An 18,443-nucleotide genomic window follows, 5' to 3' on the forward strand; every position below is an offset into this window, starting at 1 on the left:
AATGATAATCCCAGTCAAAATTTGTCTTGTTTTCCTACAACATGGAAATTAACTGTGTTTGTTGTTGTTGATCAAGCTTGCTATTTATATTAAGATGTTTGCCATGAGTGATCTACACCTGAGTGGTGATGAGACTCATTGATGCAACATTTATGCATGCAATACCTACATCATTGGTGTGAGGAAGAAACTTATGAATTAACTGTTTAGATGATATTGTAGGAAGCAAGGCATGGAAAAGACAATAAGAGCAAGCTAGACAAGATGGGTTTTCCTCACCTATGCTATAGTCATTTTTGATTACATGCGATAAGACAATGTCTTCATCTTGTAGTTGGAGCATGAAATTTCTTTCAATTACTATGGGAGTTTGGAGGGTATTTTACTCATTATCCCCAAGGTTAGGCCATATTGTCTTATCAACCTCATAATGTGGTTGGGTTGACAAATGTAAAACCAGTTTCTTGGTGTCATTTTTATTTGAAATAACCATTTCACACAATATACACCCAATAAAAGCATTTGTAGTGGCAAACCAAGGTTTGCCTAAGATGAGTGGGTACCCTTCCAATTTGGCCTTAGGTTGAAGGATTATAAGGATTGTGAGAGTAGGTATTAAGTCAGACAACTGCAAGTTTTGCATTGTCTCTCAAGTCATCACATTAATGGTTGTCCCTCGGTCAAGAAGTGTGTTTGGTGTCATAATTCCATTGTTAGTGACATTTACCATAGGGCTACCATGATCAACATACTTTGAAACAATGAATTTACCAAAAAATATGTCTATTAGTTGTCCATAATATGAACAATTGGAGGATCTTTCTTCTTCCTACTTGTTTTCTTCAGGCATAATTATTTGATTGTTTTATTGTAGATGAGAAAATCCTTAATTGCTTGAATACATGGAATCCTTACACTGACATTCTTAAGTTGGTCTAGGAAATCAAAGGCTAGTTCAAGTTCATGCTTTTGTAAGCTTAGCCTTTCTAGAAATGGTGGTGTTGAAGTTTTGATAGACTCTTGCTCATGTGAAGGACTATGGCTGCTTATTGGGGGATTAACACTAGTTGAATATTATTTCAAAGGAATCTCAATAATGAGCGGAGGTGTTGGAGAAACTAGAGTTCTACTAGAGTGATGATGCATATTATTAATATCTAGAACATAATCAGGGAACTGTTGTTTGTCACTAGCATATGCCTACTAAACATGATAATTATTGGGGTTAGGTGCAGGTTGTGTTGATAATTGAGTGGATTTTGGAGGTGTGGGAGTATGATTAGACATAATGGGTGGCTAAGATAGTGGGCCTTGCAGTTGTTGCGGGTAACCTACATTTGGTTCCCCCATCGCTGATTGCCCCTTCATTGTAGTTGCTTCTATCAATTTGATAGACATTTTTAAATTAGGATATTGACCTTAGGGTCGATAGGGATTCCAACCCCTAGGAGGAGTGTTTCATGATGAAGAATCGTTCATCCAACTAGGAGGAGGTTGACTTTTGTCATGGAATGAAATTAGGATAGAAATTAAATTGTAAGATAAACGATCTTGGGACATACATTGTCTTCGATTCCATGTTTTTTATTTGAAATGTTATTTGTAAATCAATGAAATTTGGATTTTCATGATGCAATTTTTTTGTTTTTTGTTTATCACTGCTTATGTTATCTATAAGCTTAAACTTATGCAAGTGTGTGTGTGTGTGTGTGTGTGTGTGTGTGTGTGTGTGTGTGTGTACGCATGTGAATTCACATGCATATTAAAACATATATGAATTGAACAAATCTAAAAGGTGATTATTAATTGGAAATATATAATTAGTCTGTAATCATTTTAATCTTCGTTTTCACTTGAAAAGGAAAAAAAATCTATTATTTGTTAAACGAAGCCTGAAAAATTGAAATGATAAAATGAAAAATACATTAGAACAATAGGTAAATTTTACAAAACTCTAGATTGTAAATAAAATCTTTTTTTTTTTTTGTGACTGGAAAATCATGAAATTGCTATTTATTTTACATAAATGCTTAAGAACATATACACACATATGTATATACTGATATATATAAGTATATTATATATACATACATGTGATATACCTTCTTAATTAAATAATGCATAATAATTTAATATTTTGATATAAATATCTACATGCTTAGTTTTCATTGAAAATGCATTTGAAAAAAACAAATACAAGAATAATTATGTTCATTATGCATAAAAAGACATGCAATTTCAAATCACATTAAAAGTAACGTTTACTTACACGTTCATATCAAGATCTTATTATAGGTGAATAATGCATTAGTATGTACATAAGCATAATGAAAGGAAATACATAAATTCATTAGGCATATGCATGAATGTTTGCATTTAAAAGTAGATTAAATTCTCCTTGTCTATTTGGGTTATCATTCCAAAAATTGGTGTCCAATATGGGTAAATGAAGAAGATTGATATTCTTTTTCAGAAAAAAACCGATTATTTTTAAGTGCTTTGGCCAAAGCAATATATCCATTGAAACAAATGGAATTAGATTGACAAGATGTATTGATATGTTTCTTTGCCATATCTTGATAGCAGGGCATTGCATTATCATGTTAGAGTTATGAATGTAGATATATCAAGTTGCACCAAGGTTTCCATCTTGCCATTGTTTCTAGGTATCTAGGCATTTCGTGCAGGGTAGGGTATTTTAGAAGCATGAATAACTTTGGGGAAGCATTGCTTCATGGTTGGGCAAAAAAGTGCCTGATCCATGTTCCCATCCTTTGACTTGCAGATGATCGCATGGGTTGGTGGAGACCAAGGACATTGTTAATAAACTTGTATTTATCATTATTGTAATTGTATATCATAGATTGATTTATTGATGTTTACAGGGCATGATAGCTAATATTGTATCAATATATTTTAGATGTATATGTACTATTACTTGAAATTTATTGTTAAACTTCAAAATTGTAATTTGGCATATTATAAATTATGGACTTAATTATTTTATTCTCCTTAATTATATGGAAATGTGTAAATACCTAATTTGTGAGATAAATAGCGATCGAAACCTTACATTTTGGTACCATAGCGTTTTAGTTAAGCTCTAGGGCTTATGTTCACTATGTTAAAATTTTAACTTTGGCATAGGTCAACTTAGCCAACCATGATAAACACAAGGAATGGTGAGTCCATCGGTGGGGAAAACAATGAGTAGAATGAGAGGTCGGACCAAATCCTCAACCTCCTGACCCATTAAAGAGATAGGATGGATAACTTGGAACAAGAAGTCAGAAGAGGTCAATACCCGAATGAAGAATAAAACTAGGAGAATGTTGATAATAATCAGGGTAGAATTGTAGAGGAGTTAAGGACCTCAACAAGGTTGATCCATCCAAATTTGATGGAAAAACCATATGAGATGGAGAAGAGGCATGGATCATTGAAATTGAGAAGTATTTTGAGCTCAAAAACCTTTCCAATGAGACTAAGGTGATATGGGGAACATATCAACTCACTGGTGAAACAACTATTTGGTGGTATAATGAGAAGGCTAAGAGGAGGTAACTTGGGAAATTTTTCTCCAACTAATCAGGAAGAGGTGATTACCTCAACTCTTCTTTGACAAGAAGATGACCGAGTTTCAAAAATTAATCCAGGGTAGTTTGATAATAACTCAATCCTGGGAAAGGTTCTCCCATTTTTTCAAGTATGTATCATAGTACTAGTTAGATGAGTGCCCAAGACTTGTAAGTTCATATTGGGTTTGAGGCCAAATATTGGAGCACGATTGGATATCCATAATCCACTGACTATGTATGAGGTATTTGAGAAGGCAACCAAGTAGGAATAGAAGCTTCAGTAGATAGTCAACTACAACAAGAACCGAGATGCTAAGTTTGGGAATAAGAAGTTTCAAAATAACAATAAAAAAGGAAACAACAATCATCAGATCAAGTTATGAAAGTTTAGGATCCTAAATTATACTCACCTACAATTTTGTCCTCACCGAGGTCTCAATTTGGTGTTCGTCCTCTAAGGCCTAATTGAAGCACTGATTCTGCTCACACCAAGTATCAAACACAATTTTTCACTATCTTCATTGTCTCCCCTTAATCTCGAAGCCCTGATTTATAGGACCATGGTGCCCCACACCATGGTCCTCTAAAAAAGGGCCCATCTTGGGGCCTCATAAAGATCACCTAATTTGGGTAGAGACCTAGATCCGTGTTGGAAATTCTATTTGTTTTTCAATCAACAAGTATAAAAGGAGGTCCACCCCTCTCATTTCAAACTGAACACTCCTAATTCAAATTCATAATCAAGTCAAGAGAGAAAAGTTGAGATCCTACATTCAAGTGAGAAAGCAATTAGTCTTCTATCCAGCATTGGAGCAAAAGTGAAGTCAAGATTCAAGCATTGGAGATGACATTCATGTTCTATATGTTATGAAGACTATCTACATGAAACCCTAATTCTTTGTGTTCACACAAACAAAACTTCATTAGGTTTTCACTCATTTTTAGCCTTTCCCTCAAAAGGAAAGTATTTTACCATAGTAATTTACATTTCAATTCAATTTCATGGTTAATTCCAAAACCAAGGTCTGACCTAAGGCAAACCCCTATTCCCAACAATTTCTCCCTTTTCACTGTGTGCAGGAATAGGTATATGTTGGCAATTGACACTCAATTGGTTGGTTTCACTATGTTGTCATTGATGGCAACATGGTATTGTGTTCCGGCTTCATGTTTTGGTTCAGTTGTGTACTGATAGGCACTTCACAGATACTACACCGACACCGACACCGACACCGGTAGGACAAAAGGATTTCTTTGGTTACCAAAAATGCAGGCCGACATGGTTTAGTAAAGGTTATCGGTATTGGAGGACGACATCTGTTGGATCCAGCATCGACAATTGGTTTTAATATTTATGCATTTATGTTATCTGGACGACATGTAATTTGATATTGTATATATCTTTGTAAGCCGACATAAGGCATGATAATTTGTATAAGGTATATAGGTCAGTTTGATAGATCATTTTGAGATAGACATGAGATAGGAGATTATGGATATGTGAATGTAATACAATGCAAAATATATCAAAGAGATTATGTATGTGAGGATATTTATGTAAGGGTTGTTCCGGTAAAGGGTTTAGGGTTTCCTACCAGAACATATAAAGCTTAAACTGGAACTATATTCTGACATAAAAGATGCTATCTTAGCAGTTCACACTTTACTAAATTGTAGTCCGGATTTTTATGTAGTCAATGAGGCTCCTTTTGTGTTTGAGCTGTGTGCTCTAGGTTGCAAGCCTTCTTGCAAGTGCAGGCCCCTCATATTTTGTAATATCTCTTCATATGGCCAGTGGATTGATATTGTGGGTCACAAATCCCACTGTGGTTTTTCCTCTTTGAGGTTTTCCACATATAATTCTGTGTAGTATGGTTCTCATTTATGTGATTGGCTTATTGGTTTCTTTACTTCTTTTAAATCTGTATGTACCATTATACTGGTTGGTGTATGCATGTTTTAATAAGGCTAAAATTAATCATTGCAGTATAACACCAATTCACCCTCCCTCCCAGTGCTATTAGATTCCAATAATTGGTATCAGAGCCTTGAGCCTTGGAGGAAGTTTAACAACTTGAGGAATATCCTGAAACCATAATCCATGGATATAGATTTGGAGAAGCAACTTGAGATGACACTTGAAGATTATGATGTTGAAAGGTTGAAGAACTTAAGATGAATTAAATTCTACTAAGGAATTCATTCTTGTCCTACAAGAGAGGCTATCATCTGTTCAAGCTAGGAGGAAGGAACTTTTGCAAAGTCAGGATGATTATGAGAAAGATGCACTTAAGGAACAATGTGAGAAATTGAGTCAGGAGAACTTGGTTATGAAAAATGAAATGCAAGTTATAACTATGATAATGTATAAGGAGATTGAGGACATAAAGAAAAAGGAAGAAAATATTGCTGTATCCCTGAAGAACAAATTTGAAGAATGTGTTAGGTTAGTTCATGAGAATGATATGTTGAGAACTGATTTGGTACAATCCCAGAGTAATGAACAAGAGCTTGAGAGACAAATGATAATTCTGAGAGAAGATTTAACTACTACAAGTGAGTATAAAGAAAAATTCAAGATTAGCTTAGCACAACTAGATGAGTTATTGAAGAGACAAAGGTAGATTGGATATTTCGATGGACTTGGATTTGAGCAAGGACAGAGTTCTGGTATTGCTAATGAAGATCAAAACCATAAGGCAATTTAATGCTTATAAATTCAATGGTAGATGTTTTGTTTGCAATAGATTTGGTCACATGGCTAGAGAATGTAGTAACAGAGCAAATTAGAACCCTGATTCTGCTCCTGATAAATGTTCCAAATGCAATAAGTATGGTCATAAAACAAAAGATTGCAGCATGAATGTTAAATGCTATGCATGTGGAAAATTTGGACATATGGCTAATCAGTGCAGGTCAAGCAATTTCACCGGTTTTAGCAAAGCAATTCAAAAGAACAATGTTACATGTTATGCATTTAATGAGGTTGGACATATTGCTAAATTTTGTAGAAGCAGAAATCCACTAGTTGGTAATGGAGGATCAAATGAGAAAGGAAAAGAGAAGGTTAGTGAAATCCGACAAGATCATACTCAGAGATGGGTTAGGAAGACTGAAGAACAATCATCAGATGGAAATGTCTCGATTACTTATCTGACAGAGGAGGCTGCTCCTGCACCAACAGGTAGCTCATCCGGTAACTAAGGCAGATGCCTTAGGGGTAGGAAAAATTCATGAAGATGCTGCATATGGCCCAGAAAGAGGTTCTGGAAGATGTTCCAGATATTGGAGATGATTATCCAGAATGGATATGTTTTGTGCGAGATTCAGTATCTTTCAATGACAGTCATTTATGTCAATGGAAGATTAGGGTTTTTCATGGAGTTAAAAGGTCGAAATGGATTCATTATTGATCACCTTGCATTCAGAGCTATTTAAGAGCAATTCAGAGTGACTAAGAGTGATCAAAGGCAATTAAGAGCAATCGGATTTCTTCTTGAGCGATTTCACAGGCATTTGGAGGAATTTGTTGGAGGTTTTCACCGAGAGCGATCAAAAGGTATTTATCTTTAAACATGGAAGAAAGATCATCATCTATTCCTATTTTTGTTGCAAACCCGACTGTAGTAGAGGTCAAGGACCACCCCAGGCCAATTTTCAAGCGGTATCCACATGTGGCTACCTTGGAAGATCCGGTTGGAGCATTTTCTTGTGTTCTGGAGGGAGTTGTCTATGTAGAAGATGTTAGGGCATTTATTCACTGTCACATTGAGGACTTGGGAACTTCTGAAATTAAGGGCATGTATATGAGTGAGCTAATGGGAGAATCTGGAAAGATCAAACCGACATACAAGCATATTGAAGACCTAGGGTTTACCAACATTCTGGATATTCTAAAATTTGAAGATGAGATAATCAGATATATTTTGAGCGCAATACATGGGGAATTTATATGGTTAGATAGACCTTACAAGATCACCAAGGAAGCCATCTGAGCAATCACTAGTTTACCATCGGTTGGGAAACATCCAGACAAGAAGATTTCAAATGATTTTGTGAACAAGATCACTGATGTGACATGTGACAGGAGATCCATGAATGTGAGCACTATTACCAACACAGACACCAGATTGGTAGCATGATCATCGGGTATAAGGTAACTCAGTAAAACTGACTGAATTCTGTTTCCATTTCATGCATTTTGGCTGCATACAAAATGATGAGAGAGAAAGTAAAATTGGATCTATGCGGTTGGATACTAGATGAGTTAATAAACCTAGGAAAAATTAAGGGTGAAAAGAAGGGTACATTCCGGTATGGTAACTTGATAGTTTGTTTAATGTTATATTTCATAAATGATACACCCGGTTTTGGTAAAAGGCAATGGGCATTTGACATCCCGATAGGGAGACAATTGAAACAGTCAATTGCTGGTTTAGGAAGTTAGAGAGATGATAAGGTATGGGGATATTTCAAAGCATTCCAGAAATCTATGAGTTCTAGGGTAAGGGTACCTGAGCATATTGTAGAAAAATATTCAACCGACATATGCTTCATGGTGAAGAAGGATGAAACACTTATGGAAGCAGTTAAGCCCCAAAATATTTGGATTGAAGAAATGGGCTATTAGGTGGATGCACAAATTTTTGATGCCTATGCAAAAATGCTGATTGATGCACCTATTGATGAGGCAAAGAATCCCTATGGTATTGCACAACAAAAAACTCATGAGGTTGAAACAAAGTTCAATAGGAAGAAGAGAGAAAAGCAAGAGGGAAAAGAAAGAAAATTTGTGGAGAAGGTCTCAAAGGACATCAAAGAATTAATTGATGCTGTCTCAGAGAAAGGCAAAAAGAGGAAGAACCTAGAAGTACACATTGAGCCTGTTATTGCTGAATCTGAATCTGAGGATGACACACTGTTGGCATTTAAGAGGGTTGTTACAAAGAAAATAGAGGGAACTAAGGTAGAAGCTAAGAAGCAACCAATTAGGAAGGTTACAATAAAAATACCAACACAAAAGCAAGCACCAAAGGCTACACCTTCAACTGCATCCGGTATTGCAAAGAGGAAGAAGAAGAGTGACATCGACTTAAAAATTCAATTTGGTAATGTGACTATCATTCCACAAAAAAATTGTGCAGAGTTAGTAGATGAAATCACTAAGGATGGCATGTTGAAGAATGTTCAATTTTATTATGAACACTTAGAAGATGATGAACAAAGAGAGGTAGAGGAAACTGTCTTATTATATTTGGATTTATAAGAAAGCCTGAAATAGAAAATCAAATACTATCTGAGTTGTATAACATGTTAGATGCTAGAAGACTGCCAGCTATGCAAGAAGATAAGCACATTAAAATTTAAGAGCTATTATCTATTTGTGTTACTATTGCTCCAGATGAAATGTAAAAGACATTTGTGGTGGCAGGTAGAAAAGTTTTCAATAGCAAACATAGAATAACTAGTCTGATGCTAGGAAGAGTAAATGAAATAATAAAGGAGACTCAAAAAGAATGGGTTAAATTCCTTGGAGAGATCAGAGGATTCTTTACTTCACTGAAAAACCAAGATAGACACTGTAGATACCTCGGTTGAAGGAAAAGGAAAGGGGATTATGGGTACTTCACCCTCAGTTTTGAAAAATATTAAGATAGTGGAAATTGAGCCCCCGGTAAATACAAATGTACAGACAAATATTGAGATACCGGTTAACACAGAGAGTGAACAAGTTAATGTTGTACATGATACTAATATTGAGGATAATTATCCTCCGGATACAAATGTATAGGTTGAGGTTACAGTTCCTTCAGAGGAACCGATAGTCACACATACTGCACCAAGTGGTGAAGCCACCGGTGCAAGTGAGGAGGTTATAAAGGATAAATCTTCAGAGGAGAAGAAAGATGAATCCGACGGGGAATTGGTAGTTGGTCCATCATTATTGTCAATTGACACCTCACAGGTCGAAAAGAAAAAATAACAGAGATGAGTCCCACTGAACTCATGATGATGACAACACAAAAACTAATGAAGGAGGGATCCATAGATAAAGGGATTATTGCTTAATCAATCACTAATCTACACAGACTGGTCCCGAAAGTGCAAGATTGAAAATGAAGCGAGCCCATCCGATAAGCTTAAGATAATCACTGAGCATATTTCAAAGGATTTTCAATCCTTACAACAGATTTCAAACGGGCAAGCACTAGAGAGATTCACTCAGGCTAAGAGAGCTACATTTGATCAGGTAATTGAATCTGAGAAGAAGAAGATTGATGAGAAGCTAAAAATAATAAAAAATTCTTTGAAGCAGTGTACAAATATATATAGGGTATATTGTAACACTGATATACTTACAGCTAATGTGGATAAGAAGATAAAAGAACTTTAGGAGAAAATTGCAAATATAGCTAATTCTTTTGACAAATTGATTTCATTGATCAAATTTTGATTTTGGAGAACCAAATTTCTGTTCTTGAGAAGGAAAGAGACAAAATAATAATAAGAGCCAAAAGTCTGAGAGGCTTGGTGAGTCCTTGATTGGATTCACTCAGTGTACATAAGAAAGAATGCATGGATATGGTGGGAAAGCCCACACCAACAAAGGTAAATGAGAAAGATTCATTTGCACATATACTGAGTGGACTTGTATCTATTTACGACACATTCAAAATAGGTTGGGATACTTATCTTGAGCTACTGGAGAAGTCTTATTCAAAAATTTTGAAATTTGTTAAGCTCCGGTAAGACATTTTGGGATATTCATTGTTTAGTTCTTTTTCTTTGACATTATTTTTAGAATTTTTGATGGCATTGATGTCAAAGGGGGAGTGATATAGATGTGAAAAAGAATAAGAGGAGTTGTATACATTAGGGGGAGTTATGGATGTTAGGAATCCCACAGATACTGAGAGGGGGGGTGAATCAGTATCTAACCGGTTGTTAGAATTTCTTAACTTAAAACATGCAGAACATATTATAACAGAGTACCGGTATGCAAAAAATAATGCAATAAATAGAATCAAGAACATCCACATGAAAAGCACACCATAGCACAAGGATTTAACGAGGAAACCCGGTGTGGGAAAAACCTCGGTGGGATTTGTAACCCACAATATTCACTCACTGGCCAATAAGAGAATATTACTTACAATAGTGGCCTGCACATGCAGGAAGGCCAACTGCCTAGAGCTCACTGCTCAATGGGAAGTCTCACTGACTTACAATATGGATTATACAAATCCAATAGCTTGTACTTCTTTACAATAGCATTTATAATGCCAGATCTAGTACCGGTTGCTGCTCTGCTTCTTACATAAACCTTTTAGCCTATATTTCGCATAATAGGCTTGCCTTATAATTTTTCCTTTTTTCTTCGCTTACAAAATGTCTACAATGATCTCTTTTATATATAAGAGTCATTTTACAATTTGCCAAGTCGGCTTACAAAGTTTTTACAATAATAAACAAAATATAATATAACAAAATCCTGTCGGCCTCTGTGTCGATATACTTCCTTTCTTTGTGCCGGTGTCGGTGTCCTGAGTGCCAGTGTAGAGTGTGATCTGTTGATGCCGGTGCACTATCTTGTCGGTGTAATGCCTTGCCAGTGCCATAGGATTGCAAGGTTGCCATCAATGAAAAAACCTTCAATCACCTACAATGTCTCATTGGAGTGTGCATATGCCAACAATCTCCCCCTTTGGCATTGATGGCAACACTCATGAGAAATTTCAAAAGTGTATCCAAAAATTATCCAAAAAATGTGAAGTCCAAAAATGTTACCAAAAAATGCGTGCTCTCCCCCTGAGCATGTGATTCCTGTGATGTTGAATTTTCTCATCCCACTACTCCCCCTTTGGCATCAATGACAAAGGTTGTCAAGATGTCAGTAGAGTTTGTGGTTTCAACCTTGTAACTGGGTAGTTACAATTTGAAATAGATCCACCAAAATCAAGTTTATACTCTCCATAAACTTTTTAGTATCTCTTATTGTTGTCTCTGTTCTCTTAACTGTACTGGTGAGATGCTGCAAGTGCTCTGCTGGTGTTTTCTGTCCCTGAATTAGTGCCTCAGATACTTCCTTCCGTAGTGATGCTAGATAGTCCAATCTTGGACTTAGTTTTAATCTTAGATGCTTTGCCTTATTCACTATTCTTTCTTTCTCTCTTTCCAATTTAAGTAAATCTTCTTCAAAATTTGTTATCTTCTCCTCAAAAACTGATAGTGTATCAGGCGAGTTAACAAAATTATCTGCAAGTTTATTGATCTCATCCTGTACCTTGCTCATCTTCTTGTCTATATCTACAGTCAAAAGGTTTGTCTTATAGGTGTCTTTGTATAGAGTTTTGTACTCTTTTAATAAATTACACAATTCCGGTAGAAGTGTGTCAAAATCTCTGTTACACTTCTTTATTTGCTCATCAAAGAATTTTTGCTTTTCAATTTCTACTTTATCTTTCAATGTCTCTTTCTTTATTTTCTCAATGTTTTCTGTGATATATTTACACAAGGTATCAAGTTGCCCTAAAGAATCTTTATTGTTTATATTACAATTAGGAGCAATTACCTTCAAAATTGGTATGGTGTCATCAATTGCCTTATAAGCTCGTGAGCTGCAATCTGTTATCTTTTTAATTGAGTCTAATAGTACCTCAGTCACATTAGTTAATTTGTAGCCTGATGATGAACCAACATTCTGAATACTATCAGTGGAAGTAACCAAGCTTGTATTGACCTCTGGTAGGTCTGTTTGTGTCTGCATTTCCTTAAGCAATGGTTTTTCTACTTCTCCAGTTGCCGGTGGCACTGTTTCCTTATGAACCTGTTCCTGTTTCTATTCCTGTTGCTGTTCCGGAGCCTTTTGCTCTGTTTGTTTCTCTATTTGTTGCATTTTCTCAGTCTAGGTCTGAGTCTCTACCTTTTTCTCTTTGTATTGTGTCGGTCTCTCCTATGTGTTATCAGTTAGCTCAGCTATCAGAGGCTCACTAGCCATGTCAGTCTTATCAACTGTATCTTTGTCTACCACAATGTTGATCTTTTGAGTATCAACATACACAATATATAAGACTTCAGGATTAGGATTACCATCCTCTACATCCATACTTTCAGCTGCCGATTGATCTTCTATAGCTGTTGTTTTTACCGGTGGAGTAATCAAAGGAGGTGGGGTTAAGTTGTCTTTAACCTTGATGCTAGGTGGTCCACCAACTTTACCTTTACCCTTGTCTCTTTCTTTCTGATAAACTTTTATAGGTTTGGGGTTCCTATATTCTTCTTGTTTTTCTTCTTCCACAAGGAAAATGTCCCATGCATTTTCTGTCTCCTCAGTTACCTCATTAACTCTTCCAACCATTAAAGCAATGTGCCAGTGTGCAGTAGAAAATACTGACCGGTTGGCTTGAGCAATTAAGTCATCAATTTCTTTGGGTGAATTCACCAGATATACAACAAGTAGCTTTTCAATCTTTATTTTCTTGTCCAATTCTATTACTGCTTGTCTTCTTGCTTCCAATCTCTTAAATAGTTCATCTGGAATTTCATTTACTACTTCCATCAAAAATTTCTTATACATATCCATATGAAATATAACACTGTTTTCAACTTGTTCTTTTTCATCAGTTGTTAGAGTGTCATATATTTTCTCTATATTTTTCAGTTTCCCTTCCTCTGTTATTTCATTCAACAGTATGTCAAGAGGGGCCAAGTCCTTATTTATCCTCTTCTTCTTTTTGGGTGCTAGTTTCTTCTTCTTCGGTGTAGCCTTTCTTACTGGAGATCTCACTACTTGTTTTTGTCTTGTCCTCCTAGGTGAGGGTGTGGTTGCCGGTGAGGGATCTATTTTCCTTACAACTCTCTTGAAAGTTACAGGAATGTCACTTTTCGAAGAAGTACCTACGATGATAGGTGAGTTTCAGGTTGTGCAGATGCTAACTCATCCTCTGTTATACCGGTTTGCTTCAACACATCTTCTTTAATGGCCTTTGCTTGTCTAGAACCTTTTCTTACAATTGCCTCAACCTTTTTCACTCTTTTCTTTGATTTTATTTGGCTTTCAATAGTTTCTACACTACCAAATATTTCTTCCTTAGGTTCTCTAGGGGCTTCCAGAAGTGCTTTAGCATAAGTTTCAATTATATGATCATCTGTTTCGTAGCCCATCTCTGTTACCCAAACAGTCCTAGGGATGACTGCTTCCATCCAGATCTCATCCTTCTTGATTACAAAGCATATTTCATCCTTATATTTGTCAACAATCTTTTGTGATAACCTGATTCTTTTCTTCATTTTGACTTTTAGTGCTTGAAAGAAATCATGAATATTGTTTTCCTTATCTTCTCCCATATTATTGAATAGTTCGGTAAACTGTTTGCCTATCGGTATATCATATCCAAGTTCTTTGTAGCCTATATTGGGAACCTACTTGGTTATATGTAGCATCAGACATAATAGCAGATTTCCAAACCTGAAATTTCCTTTCTTGTCCTTCTTAATCTTTCCAAGGTTGTCAATTAATTCATCCTTTAACCACTCACATACATCAATCTTTGCATTATCAGTGACCATATCATAAGCACTCTTAATGCATAAACTTGAAACTAAATTAAGTCTATTTGCATGAGTAGCTTTATACCCTAATATCATGCTGATAAATCTCACATTAATGTCTGTTACATCATTTACTCTTAGGGACCTTTTATCGAATGTGGCACCAATTAGGTTTGTAACTAGGTCATTGGATACCTTCTTAGTTTTGTCTGGTCTTTTATCGGTGGTCGGTAACCCTGTGACAGCTTTCACAACTTCCTTAGTGATTTTGTGGATTGCATCTAGCCAGAAAAATTCACCATGTACCCTACTTAAGACTATCCTAATCACATCCTTGGGAAATTCAGGAATGCTAAGGATCTCTGTAAATCCTAGGGTCTCAATGATCTTGTGTTCATCTTTTACATTGCCGGATTCATCACATATCACAGTTTTAAACATGGTTTTAATCTCTTCATCTCCTAATTCCTCAATGTTGCAGTGGATGTAAATTCTGGGGTCTTCAGCATAAACAACTCCCTTAGGAATTTGGGAAAAAGCGCCTAAGGTATCATCTTTCTTTGCTACCTCGGGAACTAATTGAAATACGGGCCTAGGTCTTTTTATCACTTCGACAATAGTAGGGTTTGCTATATATTCAATTGCAAAGGTGGATGCCATGATAAAATACCTTTTACTGCCTTTAGGATGGATGATTGCTTGCAATGTTCTTGCTTCTTGCTCGAAAATGCCTTAGCTCAGAATCTTCGCGCTCTTCGTAGGTTTGAAATCTTGGTGAAATGAAATGGAGCCAAAACCTCAAATTTATAGTATCTTTTTGCCATCTACCACATTAAATGCATGCCAGTTAAGTATTCACTTAACATTGTCTGCCGGTAACAAGTAATTTCCAACTTCTTATCTCTAGTCGAGGGAATAATAGCACATGTGTCATTAGATTGCCAAACCCTCAAGGAAACTTTCTTCAATTTGATAAAGAACTTCCTGCCGATGGAGCATTGCTCTATCCTGCCGGTGAAGCATCACTCTGTCCTATCGGTGAAGCATTGATTGGTTCTACCAGTGGAGTAGTATTCCCAATATTTAGATCAGCTTTTCTAATCCATTGTTTTGAGAATTCTTGCTTAACCTCTTCAACTTTTTCTTTGCCTTTCAAGCTAGAACTTTTGTTGTCTACCGGTGATCCTTTACTTCTATAGAATTTTGCAATATGCCCAATCTTGTTACATGCATAACAAGTTACATTATTCTTTGAATAGCTTTCCCATAACCTATGCCGGTTTGTGTTCTACACTAATTAGATAAATGTCCAAATCTTCCACAAACATAACATCTCACATTCATTCTGCAATTTTCAGAGTTGTGACCAACTTTGTTGCATTTTGAACATTGACCGATGGGTGTGTTGATATTATGATAATTTCTAGATCTACATTCATTTGCTCTATGACCATACTTATTACAGTTAAAGCATTTTCCATTGAATTTATAAGCATTAGGTTGGCTTACCGGTTTGCTGTGATCCTGAGTATTTGTAGTACCGGAGCTTTCACCAACTTCAAAGCCAATTCCAGAAGTGTCACCTTTAGGTTTTTGATTCTTCAGCAAGGTGCCAAGTTCCTCTGAGCTTTTCTTGAATTTTTCTTTATGTTGATTTGCAGTTTCTAGTTCTCTTTCTAAGACCTCTTTCTGTCTCATTAGTTCATTTGAGTCATTCTGAGTATGCATCAGATTTGTCTTCAACATGTCATTTTCATAGCTAAGTCTTGTGTTCTCATTTGCTGCATCACTTAGTCTTCTAGTCAATTCTTCTTCATTCTTCTTCCTATCCTCAATCTCTTTACAAAATCTCATAGTCATATCCTGCATCTCATTCTTTGTTGTCATGTTCTCTTGTTTCAGTTTGCTTATCTGATCATTAAGTGATTCCTTTTCATCACTCTCATCTTGCAACTTTTCACAAAGTTCTCTTCTCTTATTTCTTGCAACACTAAGATTCTCTTGAAGTGCTTGAATGATATCCTGAGTTGCCCTTAAATCATCTTCTATTTTGATATTTTTTAATTTCTCTACATCATAGTCTGAAAGAGCTCCTTCCAGTTGCTTCATCAGATTTTCCATCTTTACCGGTGTCAAGATCTTCCTCAAGTTGTTAGGCTTCTGAAAATAGAGGACCAAGCTTTGATACCAATTGTTAAGAATCCCACAGATACTGAGAGGGGGGGGGGTGAATCAGTATCTAACCAATTGTTAGAATTTCTTAACTTAAAACATGCAGAACATATTATAACAAAGTACCGGTATGCAAGAAATAATGCAATAAACAGAATCAAGAACATCCACATTAAAAGCACACCATAACACAAGGATTTAATGAGGAAACCTGGTGTGGGAAAAACCTTGGTGGGATTTGTGACCCACAATATTCACTCACTGGCCAATAAGAGAATATTACTTACAATAGGGGCCTGCACATGCAGGAAGGTCAACTTCCTAGAGCTCACTGCTCAATGGGAAGTCTCACTGATTTACAATGTGGATTATATAAATCCAATATCTTGTACTGCTTTACATTAGCATCTATAATGCCAGATCCGGTACCGGTTGCTGCTCTGCTTCTTACATAAACCTTTTAGCCTATATTTTGCATAATAGGTCCGCCTTATAATTTTCTCTTTTTTCTTCGCTTACAAAATATCTACAATGATCTCTTTTATATATAAGAATCATTTTACAATTTTCCAAGTGGGCTTACAAAGTTTTTACAATAATAAACAAAACATAATATAACAAAATCCCGTCAGCCTCTGTGCCGGTATACTTCCTTTCTTTGTGTCGGTGCCAATGTCCTGAGTGCCAGTGTAGAGTGTGATCTGTTGATGCTGGTGCACTATCTTGTCGGTGTAATGCCTTGCCGGTGCCATAGGATTGCAAGGTTGCCATCAATGAAAAAACCTTCAATCACCTACAATGTCTCATTGGAGTGTGCATATGCCAACAATGGAAATATGGAGTATTTTGCATTAATGGATATTCAACTCAGGGGGAGCAGGGTAAGATGAAACCGACAGATGAAACCTTGACCGTTTTTCACATGAGTGTTGCAATCAATGCCAAAGGGGGAGATTGTTGGCAATTGACACTCAATTGGTTGGTTTCACCATGTTTTCATTGATGTCAACATGGTATTGTGTTCCAGCTTCATGTTTTGGTTCAATTGTGTATCGACAGGCACTTCACAGATACGACACTAACACCGACACCGACAGGACAAAGGGATTTCTTTGGTTAATCGCAATGCAGGCCGACATGGTTTATTAAATGTTATTGATATTGGAGGCCGATATCTCTTGGATCGGGCATTGACATTTGGTTTTAATATTTATGCATTTATGTTATCTGACCGACATGTAATTTGATATTGTATATATCTTTGTAAGCCGACATAAGGCATGATAATTTGTACACGGTATATAGGTCAGTTTGATAGATCATTTTGAGATAGACATGAGATAGGATATTATGGATATGCGAATATAATACAATGCAAAATATATAAGAGAGATTATGTATGTGAGGATATTTATGTAAGGGTTATTCCGGTAAAGGGTTTAGGGTTTCAAACTGGAATAGACAAAGCTTAAACCATAACTGCATTCTAGCATAGAAGATGATATCTTAGCAGTTCACACTTCACCAGATTGTAGTTTGGATTTTTTATGTAGTCAATGAGGCTCCTTTTGTGTTTGAGCAATGTACTCTAGGCTGTAAGCCTTCTTTTAAGTGCAAGCCCCTCATATTTTGTAATAGCTCTTCATATGGCTAGTGGATTGATATTGTGGATCACAAATCCCACCGTGGTTTTTCCTCTTTGAGGTTTTCCACATATAATTCTGTGTGTTATGGTTCTCATTTATGTGATTGGCTTATTGGTTGCTTTACTTCTTTCAAATCTGTATGTACCGGTATATCGGTTGGTGTATGCATGTTTTAATAAGGCTAAAATTAATCATTCCATTATAACACTGATTCATCCCCCCTCTCAGTGTTATTAGATTCCAAAAGTATAGAGTTGTGTTTGGAAGGATCGATAGGATTAGCAGGGATGAACAAGTTCACCTTTTGACGATGAGAAATTCAGAGAACCAGGGCAACTGATAGTATAGTCCCAAAAAATCATGCCAATCTTTTGGGAATAGATCCAAATCTTCTTCCGCTCAAATCCAGGTTGGTGGCTCCGCACAACATTTGTAGCTCACTGTTTATGCCCGATCTCTTCAACAATCCACTATTTTGCCCTAATTATTTACAATT

The sequence above is a fragment of the Cryptomeria japonica genome, chromosome 6 (assembly GCF_030272615.1).
Source record: "Cryptomeria japonica chromosome 6, Sugi_1.0, whole genome shotgun sequence".
NCBI lineage: Eukaryota > Viridiplantae > Streptophyta > Pinopsida > Cupressales > Cupressaceae > Cryptomeria > Cryptomeria japonica.